Source organism: Schistocerca serialis, chromosome 7 (assembly GCF_023864345.2).
Source record: "Schistocerca serialis cubense isolate TAMUIC-IGC-003099 chromosome 7, iqSchSeri2.2, whole genome shotgun sequence".
In the NCBI taxonomy this organism is placed as follows: Eukaryota; Metazoa; Arthropoda; class Insecta; order Orthoptera; family Acrididae; genus Schistocerca; species Schistocerca serialis.
This window is the reverse complement of record NC_064644.1, coordinates 47,631,178-47,645,276: the sequence shown is the minus strand read 5'-3', so window position 1 is coordinate 47,645,276 and position 14,099 is coordinate 47,631,178.

The window sequence follows — 14,099 nt, the reverse complement described above, 5'->3', positions numbered from 1 at the left end:
TTCTCCCACATACCTCTTAATACACATCTGGGAAGGTGTTCGGCACATAGAACGAGTTATATTTTGCATCAAGATATTAGTGAATATTACATATTGCTTATGGGGATGGGATTTATATCAGTGAAAAGATTGTGAAACTAATTCAAAGTAGAAATTACACTGGCGTACTGGAGGATAATTAGCACCATTTTAAAATATTATCAGGTAAGAACAACATGAAATGATACACAGTACTACGAAAGATTTACTGGCAGTTGAATGACACCAGTAGAAGTTTTGAAATTATTTAACTAATTGGACTGTTAGCAAACTTGTGGACGTTACCTTCCATCACTTTTCACCCACCCCCACTCACGCTTCTACACACACACAAAAACACACACACACACACACATACACACACACACACACACACACACACACACACACACACACACGCGTCCATGTTCGCTAGCATTTCTGCTTCGACATGTTTAATTTAGCCCTGTCATTTCCTGTCGATTCGTGTAACGTTACAGCTTCGAATAAATCTGATCGTGTATGTTGCCTAAAGCGTCCGATAACGGTTGGTTATTGTTTTCACAGATGAGAACGATCGAAAAAGACGTATTTAAAAATCAGTGATACTATTGTTATATATATATATAAATGTAGACTGAAAAAAGTAAAAGGAAACTACCACCAGTCCCGGCGGACATTCGCTGTTGAAAATCACTTTCTTTTCAGTGCATAGAATACCATCCAGTTCTTCCGCTGACATGATTAAAGTTACGATCTGCTTTGTGTAAAACAGAGTTACTTCTCGCCTAGAACTCACTATGTAACTGTACTTCTCAAACTGAAAAGCACTGTCAGCTCGGAAAAGAAGCAGTTTTGCTATTGCTGTACATGTAACATTTTAAACACATTTGTCTGTGCAGTTGTTATAACACATTTTCTTCATTCTGGCATATTTGTGCATACATACTTTACTGTTAACAATTTAGATCAAAAAGAAGCATTTACACCCAAATACAAACGCGTGCAGTAAAAAAAAAAAAAAAATGCAAACTTTGAGGTTAGATAACTTTAGAAGTACGTTGCACAGATTTTAAGTTATAATAGCGCATTTAGTTTACAGCTTAAGCAAACTAACTCTGAAGAGTTTTACTTTACATTAATTACAGTTAACATCCCTCACTCACGTAGTTTTATTTTTGAATTAACACTGAAAAACTATTCCTTTTGAATTATATATTTCCCTATCAGGTCTTACAAACATGATGTAGCATATTGAACACTCATTTGATTATGACCCCACGATAAATCGAAACCGGTAATGTTACCGTTTACGTGAACCAAGGTTGAATTATGCAACAAAAAGCTTACATGATGGTTACGCTGCTTACCTAAGGCAGTGAGAGTATTCTGTGTTCCTCTTAAGCTGAATACTACCTTTATTTCTATTTCTGAATGAATTATAGCCCTCTTTCTAGTCTTTTACAAAATAAATAAAACAGTAATCTTTTAACAGAACCTTTTATATTTCAACAATTTAACTGTTTTCAATATAACACTCCAAAAATTGTTGAATTATGCATAGAAACCTTTCAGAGCTTATATGGATCATGTTAATGAGTGTCTACATAAGACTGGACGTATAACGACTATATTGATAGATTAGCTTATTTACTTACTACAGTTTTAAGTAGTAATCCAAGCTGATACATTGTGTTTAGTTGGTGATGAGCAGTAGGATGTTGTGAGCTAGCCAGGTATAGTAACCCTTTACCTGCACCACACAAATCGCTTCTGAACCATGAAGCAGAGCAAATCAAGTTGTCAATATCTTGCACAGTACGTACATAAAATTATCTTTCGGTGCATCCAGAGCAACTTGTTTGTCCGCTCCGTTCTTTCGCTGCGCCCTGCTGCCTACCAGAATCAACGGTGTTTTCCTCAACGTACTCCGTCAACATAAACCAGTGAAGAGATATTTCTTGTGCACTTTACTTACGTACTTTGGAAAATTAATAAAACGGTTTTATATTAAGCACGAATAGAAGATCTTTATAAATTAATGATGCGATTAAAAAAAATAATAAAGCCTGTTATTACTTAATATGGACCACTCTTAGAGCATGAGCAGCAGTAACTGTCCATGGATTTGATGCGTTAATCACAATCCTTCAATATGTGCACCCTTGGTCGCATGACACACACCTACACGGTCATCAAACTCTTCCTATACTCTATGTACCATGTCTTCCATGATGGTCTGATCACGCACATCAAGAGACACAAGCAACACCACACAGCAAACCTTCACTTTCGAAGAGTCACGCTGATGCTCTATCTCTCTTCCCCAGATGCTGATACTGTGTCTGTTCACCTTGCCACATACAAGGAAAATGGCTTCAGTGCAGACGATGAGTCTTTCCACAAAACCAACATTCTCCATTTTTAATTGCAGCTATTAACAAAAACAAAGTTTTTCACTTTGTCTGCTGGTGTAAGGATCTGTACTAATAGTATATTTTGCGGTTTAAAACATAGCCGCTTACACAACACCATCCGCACCGTAGTCTTTGACATAAACAATTCCCTGCTTGCTCTATTAAGTAACGTGTGAGGAGTTCAGTGCAACGCCTCGCGCACTCTTTCGACGTTTGCGTCCCACACGAGGTCGACCATGACTCTTGCCAAGTGTGACTGTCAATTACACCTACTTATGTTCTTCTTATGTGACGAGTCTATCCTAAACTCTGGATGAAAATCACGCTGCTCTGTAACCACACATCTGGACACCTCAAAACGGAGCAAACAGAAAGCCTTATTCTGTGGCGACTCCTTTTGCAAACAGAAGTTGCACCTGCATGGTAAGCATGACAACTTGACAGGCGAACAGCGAGTAGCCTCAGAAACTTGGACAGTTGCCTCTCCTTATGCTGTAACATTTGTCTATGTTAAGTAGTAAGTCGGTTCATTATTAATTTTTAAAGCAACACTATTAATTTACAAACAACCTGTATTTATGCATATTTTCAGTCACACTAAAAATACACTCCTGGAAATTGAAATAAGAACACCGTGAATTCATTGTCCCAGGAAGGGGAAACTTTATTGACACATTCCTGGGGTCAGATACATCACATGATCACACTGACAGAACCACAGGCACATAAACACAGGCAACAGAGCATGCACAATGTCGGCACTAGTACAGTGTATATCCACCTTTCGCAGCAATGCAGGCTGCTATTCTCCCATGGAGACGATCGTAGAGATGCTGGATGTAGTCCTGTGGAACAGCTTGCCATGCCATTTCCACCTGGCGCCTCAGTTGGACCAGCGTTCGTGCTGGACGTGCAGACCGCGTGAGACGACGCTTCATCCAGTCCCAAACATGCTCAATGGGGGACAGATCCGGAGATCTTGCTGGCCAGGGTAGTTGACTTACACCTTCTAGAGCACGTTGGGTGGCACGGGATACATGCGGACGTGCATTGTCCTGTTGGAACAGCAAGTTCCCTTGCCGGTCTAGGAATGGTAGAACGATGGGTTCGATGACGGTTTGGATGTACCGTGCACTATTCAGTGTCCCCTCGACGATCACCAGTGGTGTGCGGCCAGTGTAGGAGATCGCTCCCCACACCATGATGCCGGGTGTTGGCCCTGTGTGCCTCGGTCGTATGCAGTCCTGATTGTGGCGCTCACCTGCACGGCGCCAAACACGCATACGACCATCATTGGCACCAAGGCAGAAGCGACTCTCATCGCTGAAGACGACACGTCTCCATTCGTCCCTCCATTCACGCCTGTCGCGACACCACTGGAGGCGGGCTGCACGATGTTGGGGCGTGAGCGGAAGACGGCCTAACGGTGTGCGGGACAGTAGCCCAGCTTCATGGAGACGGTTGCGAATGGTCCTCGCCGATACCCCAGGAGCAACAGTGTCCCTAATTTGCTGGGAAGTGGCGGTGCGGTCCCCTACGGCACTGCGTAGGATCCTACGGTCTTGGCGTGCATCCGTGCGTCGCTGCGGTCCGGTCCCAGGTCGACGGGCACGTGCACCTTCCGCCGACGACTGGCGACAACATCGATGTACTGTGGAGACCTCACGCCCCACGTGTTGAGCAATTCGGCGGTACGTCCACCCGGCCTCCCGCATGCCCACTATACGCCCTCGCTCAAAGTCCGTCAACTGCACATACGGTTCACGTCCACGCTGTCGCGGCATGCTACCAGTGTTAAAGACTGCGATGGAGCTCCGTATGCCACGGCAAACTGGCTGACATTGACGGCGGCGGTGCACAAATGCTGCGCAGCTAGCGCCATTCGACGGCCAACACCGCGGTTCCTGATGTGTCCGCTGTGCCGTGCGTGTGATCATTGCTTGTACAGCCCTCTCGCAGTGTCCGGAGCAAGTATGGTGGGTCTGACACACCGGTGTCAATGTGTTCTTTTTTCCATTTCCAGGAGTGTATTTAGTTCTATATCGAAGCAAATGACTAGTGTATGTTTCGTGCAGTTACTTTACCGTGTTTTGTTACACTCTGTTTTCTACTCCCTGCTCCATTTATGTGTTTTGCTGTCTTTTTTAATTGTTGCCACCACGCGTCTGACTTCTTTACCGGTTTTACCATCAAAGCTCCATCTCTTAATCTAAAACTGATATACAAATGGATTGCACACTTTCCATTCCTGATACATTGCAGATTCTTAAACACGATGTAGTTTGTCAAAAACATTCAAGCGATTTATATTATTCTGCTTATTTATTTTGTTCCCTAACAAGTCCAGTTCTATCTCAAAACCTTTGTTATTAACATTTCTGTGTCTTAATGTACTCTTCTTCCTATTGTGTCCATAAACAAATATAAAGTTTTGTGCAGTTTGAGTGATAGAGAGAGAGTACAGACAGAACAGAGAGAAATAAAGAAAATGAAAGTAACTTGGACTCAAATCGTGTTTTGCAATATTATGTACTTCAACTACACTCTTACCTAACTACTTTAGCAAGTGGGCTGATACTGTCGTTGTTTAGCACCCTTAGGATAAACTCACACGAACTTTTTCTTTAATTTATGAATTTATTTAGGCAGTAGGAAAACAGCATAATTCCACGAACAATCTATTTCTAGACCATAGGTCGTATTAAGAAGATTATAATTAACTAAATTTCTAAGTAGAAGAATCAGTGCTTTCAGATCAGTACATATCATATTATCTGACTTTCACTAATGGATAAATGGCTCCTGTAGAGTATTTAACCATTTTAATGGGATTTTATTCATAACAACACGGGTTTCAGGAGTTTGCCCACCATCAGTTGGTGTAATACATATTTAAATCTTCAATTAACACACGCCGGCCGGAGTGGCCGAGCGGTTCTAGGCGCTACAGTCTGGAATCGCGCGACAGCTACGGTCGCAGGTTCGAATCCTGCCTCGGGCATGGATATGTGTGCTGTCCTTAGGTTAGTTAGGTTTAAGTAGTTCTAAGTTCTAGGGGACTGGTGACCTCCGAAGTTAAGTCCCATAGTGCTCAGAGCCATTTGAAACATTTGAATTAACACATCGGTTGCAATTTCTATGCTGCATCTGTCCTGTACAAAATAACAACATTAGCTAAATAATACACTTCGTGTGCTATAAGTTTACAATATACGCTGAAGCGCCAAAGAAACTGGTACAGCATGCGTATGCAAATGCAGGGATTTTTAAACGGGTAGAACACGAAGCTGCGGTCGTCAACGCCTATACAAGGCAAAAAATGACTGGCGCAATTGTTAGATCGGTTACTGCTGCTACAATGGCAGGTTATCAACATGTAATTGGGTTTGAACGTGGTGTTATAGTCGGCGCACGAGTATTGGGACACAGCATCTGCAAGGTAGCGATGGAGTGGGGATTTTCCCGTAAGACCATTTCACGTGTGTACCGTCAATATCAGGAATCCGGTAAAACATCAAATTTCCGACATCGCTGCGGCCGTAAAAAGATTCTGCAAGAACGGGACCAATGACGACTGAAGACAATCGTTCAACGTGACAGATGCGCGACCCTTCAGCAAATTGCTGCAGATTTAAATTCTGGGCTATCAACAAGTGTCAGCGCGCGAACCATTCCACCAAACATCATCGATATGGGCTTTCGGAGCCGAAAGTCCACTCATGTACCTTTGATGACTGCTCGACCCAAAGCTTTACGCCTCGCCTGGGCCAGTCAGCACGACATTGGACTGTTGATGACTGGAAACACATTGGCTGGTCGGACGAGTCTCGCTTCAAATTGTATCCAGCGGATGGACGTGTACGGGTATGGAGACAACCTCATGAATACATGGAGCCTGGATGTCAACACGGGATTGTTCAAGCTGGTGGAGTCTCTATAACGGTGAGTGGCGTTTTCATTTTGAGTGATATGGGACCCCTGACACGTCTAGATACGTCTGTGACAGGTGACACATACGTAATCATCCTGACTGATCACCTACATCCAATCGAGTCCATTGTGCATTCCGACGGACTTGGGAAACTCGCAGCCGGACAATGCGACACCCCACTCATCCAGAATTGCTACAGAATGGCTCCAGGTACACTCTTCTGAGTTTAAACACTTCCGCTCGTCACCAAGCTCCGTAGACGTGAACATTATTGAGGACATCTGGGATGCCTTGCAACGTGCTGTTCAGAAAAAATCTTCACGCCTTCGTACTCTTACGGATTTATGGACAGCCCTGCAGGATTCATGGTGCTAATTCCCTCCAGCACTACTTCAGACATTAGTCGAGTCGATGCCTCATCGTGTTGCGGCACTTCTGAGTGCTCGCGGGGCCCTACACAATATTCGGCATGTGTGCCAGTTTCTTTGGCTCTTCAGTGAATTACTCATTAGATGCACTAGTTCCTATTCTTCCATTTTTCCACACCCCAGTATCCGCCATGTTGCTGACTAACATGTTTGTTTACATTGATAAACATATCAGTCGGCAACATGGCTGATACTGCCTGCCTAAATCGAAGGTACACCACGCACAATATTTTCAGAGAACGCTCGTCGTTGCAGATCGGATACAGAAAATGTTCATATGATATTAGTAAACTGCAGTAGCATACAAGGAAAGGTCCCATCTTTAGTATCACTTATTGAATGTTATAATGTCCAGATAGTATTAGGAACAGTAAGTTGGTTGAGACTGGAAGTGAAAGAAACGAAATCTAAGTGTGTTCTGAGAAATGTCTTAAGGGAAGGGAAAGACCTATCATACTTTAACATCTGTTTAGAAAACTGCTACGTAAACAACGAGACCTTCATCACAGATACAAGAGAAGCCAAAAAATACAGTCAGTTCCACAATGAAGTGTACGCCGTTATCTGTATGAAATAAAAGACACTATTATAACCATATGTTTATATGGGAATACATGTTACTGCTAATTGTACAGTTAGCTAATAGTTGATCCAATCGCCACCGTTATCGATTATAGCTTGGCACCTTTTTGGCATGCTTTTCACGAGATTTTATGTATATTCTCTCTGTAACGATCTCCATATCGTCCTGATTTTGTATAGCAGCTGCTTTAAGGTACAGCATTCTTCTAAGCTTCGTCTTAATGCACAACCAAAACATTAGCAATCGGATTTGCATCCAGGGACACTGCAGGCCAGTCCATCGTGGACACCGCCTTGTCCTATTTCCATGCTCTACAGAGACGGTTGCTACGTTTCGGATCATTATCCTCTTTAAGGACCCAGTTTGCCGTGCTCGAACCATACAGCTTCTTAACGGACCTCAGAAGCCATTTTTGATGGAAACTGCACATTTTTTAGCATTTAAATTGGCTGTAAATAAGTGGAAATAGCCAAAACTGCAACCGAAGAAATAAAACATTAAACTCTCCCACTGTTTTCTATACATTGTGCAAAAGCGCATGAGTACAGATTTCAGATCACTAACAGAGATGTCGCTGCGGGCGTTGCATTTAACATTATAGCGTACACTTTCTTGTGGAACTGACTGTAGCTGAGAAACAAAGGCTGAAAGAGGTGAAAATGAGCATAAGGAGAGCGATGAGAGAAGCGTTCATTGACTTGGAAAGTAAAATTTTGTCAACCGATCTGACTGAAAACCCTCAGAGGCTTCCTTTCTTACGTAAAAGTCAATAAACAGTCCTAAATCTTCTACTAAGTCACTCAGTGGCCATACAGGCACCGAAATGGAAGAAAACAGAGAAAAGACCGAAATACTGAATTCAGTCTTCCGAAATCGTTTGACCGTGGAAAATCGTAATACAGTCCCTCCTTTGAACCATCGTACGAACGACGAAGTGTCAGATATTAAGATAACCGATCGCGGAACAGAAAAAGAACTACAGTCGCTTAATAGTGGAAAGGCCCCAGGACGAGATGAGTTACTTGTAAGATCCCAGAAAGATTATTCGAAAGAACTTGCTTCCCTTCTAGCAGCTGTTTATCGTAGTTCGTTGGAACAGCGAAGGGTACCTAGCGACTGAAAAAAGCGCAGTTGTAACCTCCCCACCGAAATTTTAAAAGACAGCAATAATAAATGAATGGTAGCCAGAGCCAAGTGTAACCTCCCACAAAAATTTTAAAAGACGGAAATATAATAAATGAGAGCCAAGCGTAACCTCCCTAGCAATTAAATTTAATGACAATAGAAATGAGAATCGCAATCTGACTCAAGGTGTAAGCTCTCACGAAAATAATGAAAAACAATTCAATGCTAATGAGACTTCAGTGACAATGTAAACTCAATTAAACCGAAATATCGGTCTTTGGCCCTGTGCAAAAAATCAGAATTAATTTCTTACCTCATTGAAACTGCATGTCAAATTTCTGCTCTTATTGTTGCCCACGGATTGGAGGAAATGCATCCCAAGTAATATTTTCTTTTTTTTTTTTAAATTTAACTGAAACTTTTCTTTAAAGGAAATGGAAGGAAATCGTTCGTTCAATTAAATAGTTCTTTTGTTAAAAAAATTGCTTTGAAATCAAAATTATTATTGGGGCAGTTGTTGAAAATTAATTACAATGAATAAACTTTACATTATCTGACGTGCGCAATGCAGCTTGGTTACCTTAATTAACAATATACCTCATTCAGCATCTTGACCAGAGACCCATGTCGACGCCTGCGACTGCGTCCCGCTCGCGACTCTCTCGCGACTGTACTCGACCACTACTGCCGACAGACTACCCACAGACTGCACTGGCCTACTGCTACCGACAGACTACTGCTCGCAACTCTCGCGCGGTCAAGCGCAGACTAGCCACGATAAATGGCTCTCTGGTCAGAGACTCTGCAATGCCTCTCCATCGCCGCCACACAACATACGTGTTTCACAGTTCATTCAAGTTTCCAAGAAGGGTCGTTAGACAAATGCGCATAATTATAGATCTTTATTGCTGACGTCAAACTGTTGGATCATCTACATCTACATCATACTCAGCAAGCCACCTAATGGTGTGTGACGGAGGGTGCTTTCGGTACCCGTATCTGATCCCTCCAACCCTGCTCCACTCGCGAATAGTGCGTGGGAAGAATGATTGTCATTAAGCCTCTGTACTGGCTCTAATTTCTCGAATTTTCTCCTCGTGGTCAATACGCGAGATGTGTGTGTGTGGGGGGGGGGGGGGGGGGGGAGGGGGAGGGGACATAATATGTTGTCTGACTCTTCATGAAAAGTGCTGCCGTAAATTTCAGTAGTAAATCTCTCCATGATGCACAACGTCTCTTTTGTAACGTCTGCCAGTGGAGTTTGTTTGTTTAGCATCTCTGTAACGCTCTCTCGCCAGCTAAACTATCCCGTGACGAAGCGCGCTGCTCTTCGTTGGATCTTCTCTGTTTCCTCTATCAGTTCTACCTGACGGGGATCGCAGATAGATGAACAATACCCAAGAATGGGGCGAACAAGCGCCTTATAAGCTTCTTTCGTGGATGAGTTACATTTCCAATAATTTAGAATAATTATAGAACATGTTTTATATTCAGGAATTATGAAGTTTAAGGAGAATGAAGATCTCCTGTAAAATAAACATTGTTTTCGCAAACAAAGATCCCACAAAATTCAGCTCGCTCTGTTCATCTATGATAGGTACAGCTATGGAGATGTAGACAATGGCGCTCAGGTTTTTACCGCCCTCCTTGCGGTCAGGAAAATGTTTCACACCGCCCCGCACTGCCGTTTAGTGGAATAAATACGAGCTTACCGAATATAGGGCCAGAATTCAAGAGTTCTTCGCAGACAGAACTCAACACGTCACTATTTTCCCCTCTCTCTCTCTCTCTCTCTTTTAATAGAGGTGGAGCCCCTCCACGCCCACACCGGCATGATGGCCAACTCAAAAGGTCTTCTGCCATCTCTGCCTAAGGGTTAGTTTTCACTAAAGTGAGGTGTCACAGGAAGTGGGTACGTCGACGTTAGCGTACCTCTGGTTAAGGTTAACCATTAATACGCACTCATTTGGAGATAGACTGGGTCGAAAGTTGAACGAACAGTAGCGGTTTGAAGGGCAGAGGAAAAAGTGTCAAGGCAAGAGGCAAGGGAAAAAACCTCTGCGATAGTTAGGTCGGGTAGTAAGAGCAGTAGCGGATGTCTTGCTGCCTGCAACAGTTCATGCAAGGGTAGGCTCTGTTAGTTGTGGGTATCATGCATGTCGATACTGAAACACGTATGTAACATAGCAGCGATGGTGAGGCACGTTAAAATCTTTGAACAGAGAGCCTATTATCGTGGTTAATCTGCGCTTGACCGCGCGAGTGTTGCGAGCAGTACGCGAGTAGCAGTAGGCCAGTGCAGTCTGTCGATAGCAGTAGCTCACTTCAGTTGCGTCCAGTAGTACGCTAGTAGTCGTCATGCAGAGCAGTACGCTAGTAGTCGTCGTGTAGTACAGTTGCGAGCAGTCTGTCATTGGGCAGTCTGTGAGCAGGGCAGTATGTCGGTAATAGCAGTCGAGTGGAGTTGTGTGAGTGAGGAGTCGGCGAGCGTCGACATGGCATTCTGGTCAAGAGGCTGAATGAGGTATATTGTTAATTAAGGTAATCATCAGATAATGTAAAGTTTATTTATTGTAATTAATTTCCAACAAGTGCCCCAATAATAATGTTGATTTCAAAGCAATTTTTACAAAAAAAATTTATTTAATTGAACTAACGATTTCGTTCCACTTCCCTTAAAGAAAAGTTTCAGTTAAATTCAAAAAAAAAAAAAAATATATATCATTTGCAATGCAGTTTCTCCAAGCCGTGGCTAACAATAAGAGCAGAAATTTGACAAGCAGTTTAAATGAGGTAAGAAATTAATTCTGATTTTTGCACAAGGGCCAAAGACCGATATTTCGGTTTAATTGAATTTTCATTATCACTCAGATTTTCTTATCACTGAATTGTTTTTCATTATTTTTGTGGGAGATTACACCAGAGTCAGATTGCGAATTTCACATTTTTGTTGCCTTTGTCAGTACATTTCATTGCAAGGAGGTTACGTTTGGCTCACATTTCTATTAAATATTGTCATTTAAATTATGGTGGGGAGGTTACACTTGGCTCCCATTTATTATTATATTTTTTTATTTAAATATTTTTGTGGGGACAATATTGCTTCTTGGCTCCTATTCATTTATTATTTCTGTCTTTAAAATTTCAGTGGAGAGGTTACACTTAGCGCAATGTCCATTAGCATTCTAAAAAAATATTGTCAATTATAAAATTTTTGTGGGGAGGTTACACTAAGTGTAACCTCCCCACAAAAATTTAAATAAGACAGAAATATAAAAGAATGCTAATGGACATTGCGCTAAGTGTAACCTCTCCACTGAAATTTTAAAGACAGAAATAATAAATGAATGGGAGCCAAACGTAACCTCCCTAGCAATTAAATTTAATGACAACAAAAGTGAGAATTGCAATCTGACTCAAATATAAGTTCTTCACAAAAAATTAAAGTCCATTCAGTGATAAGAAAATCTCAGTGATAATGATAATTCAATTAAACCGAAATATCGGTCTTTGGCCCTTGTGCAAAAATCAGAATTAATTTCTTACCTCATTGAAACTGCTTGTCAAATTTCTGCTCTTATTGTTAGCCACGGCTTGGAGAAACTGCATTGCAAATGATATATATTTTTTTTTTTTGGAATTTAACTGAAACTTTTCTTTAAGGGAAGTGGAACGAAATCGTTAGTTCAGTTAAATAAATTTTTTTTGTAAAAATTGCTTTGAAATCAACATTATTATTGGGGCACTTGTTGGAAAATAATTACAATAAATAAACTTTACATTATCTGATGATTACCTTAATTAACAATATACCTGATTCAGCATCTTGACCAGAATGCCATGTCGACGCGAGCGGGACGCAGTCAGGACTAGACAGACTACATCCCACAACCGCACTGGGCTGCTACTACTGACCGACTGCTCTGCATGACGACTCCTAGCGTACTGCTGGACGCAACTGAACTGAGCTACTGCTATCGACAGACTGCACTGGCCTACTGCTACTAGCGTACTGCTCTACATGACGACTACTACTGTACTGCTCGCAACACTCGCGCGGTCAAGTGCAGACTAACGACGATAATAGGCTCTCTGGTCAAAGATTTTAACGTGCCTCACCATCGCTGCTACGTTACATACGTGTTTCATAACCCTCCACTGGGGGGGGCAAAAATTTGGCAGCGATGGTGAGTCATTTGGACTTGCCATCGCAAGAAATTTTTTGTTTGTAGACGCCGAGACTTTCACATTGGACAGAAAATATTAGTACGTACACACTATTTATCCAGTAAATTAAAAGGTAAGTGCAGTAAATTTGAACTTCGATACGCAGGTCCATATCGGATTCGCAGCATCCCTCACCCCAATGTTGTACACGTCGAAACTTTGAGAACCAGAAAATCGAAAGGCAACCACCATTAGTCAAATATTAAACCCTTTATTGAATGAAGACACTGTATGATTCAACACACTATGATGCCATTTACTAATGCAACTATATTCACCTGACTAATTACTAATGATTATCGTATTTTTCTTGGCAAGTGCCCGGCAAGGTAAGGTTAGCAGGTCGCTTTTCTTGTCGTTACACATCAGACCGTGCACATTTTCCATTTTTTTTGTATATATGATTGTACTCCAGTTTTGTTTGTATGCACTGTGAAATAGTTAAGATATAACACACCAGTTGACTTTGACATTTTTTTTTTTGCCCTATGATATCTCAACATCGTGACTGTTTTACATTTTTTTTTGCTGCTGCATTGTGATATTCTCTGTACATTTTGCATCTGAACACTGTCAATGTCTTTGACATATTATGTTTTCTGTCATGTTATGGTGTATGGTTAATTATGTTACCATAAACCAGTCATTATTTAGTGGGTATATGATTTAAATGCAAGACATTAATCTCTGTCCATCAATTTCAGAAAGAAATGATGCGTGTAAGAAATAAATCCAACAGAAATGGGAATTTCACCTACGGAATAAACGAAAGAAGATGCAATAACTTTATGGGGAAGAGTAAATGGATCAGGATTAACAAGCATTAACAAGAATATACTATACTCATCGTAGAATAGCAGTCTTAACTAATTTTTTCTTTCAGAATACAAGGTGATTGATGCAGGCTGTCAGACAGAACTACACATCTTAGTTTTAGTGATGAAATATGCTAGAGATAAGGAATAGTTGTATAATGAGTAATGAAGTGATTTTTTTGCAGATGATAATGAATGCTGATGAATAATGATGAAGGATATGGTATTATGAATAATGAAGTTTTTCTTTACAGGTGATGATAATAATGAAGTTATGATAATATGGATAATGAAGTGATTGATAATGAAGTTTTTTCTTTACAGATGAGGATAATGTTGAAGTTATATCTAGGCTATGTAGTTATTTAAGTATTTGTTGCAGTTTGTTTTGACAGCAGGTGTTATATTGCGTAGTAGGATGACGGAAAGTTTTGGAAAGGACAGCTATGGAACACATTTTTATACACATTTCACTACCTGTTAATTCGAAGTCCACTACTTTTCAGCATAGTGTGCGTTTCTTCTTTCAGGTCAATAATCCATTTTGTATTTTTT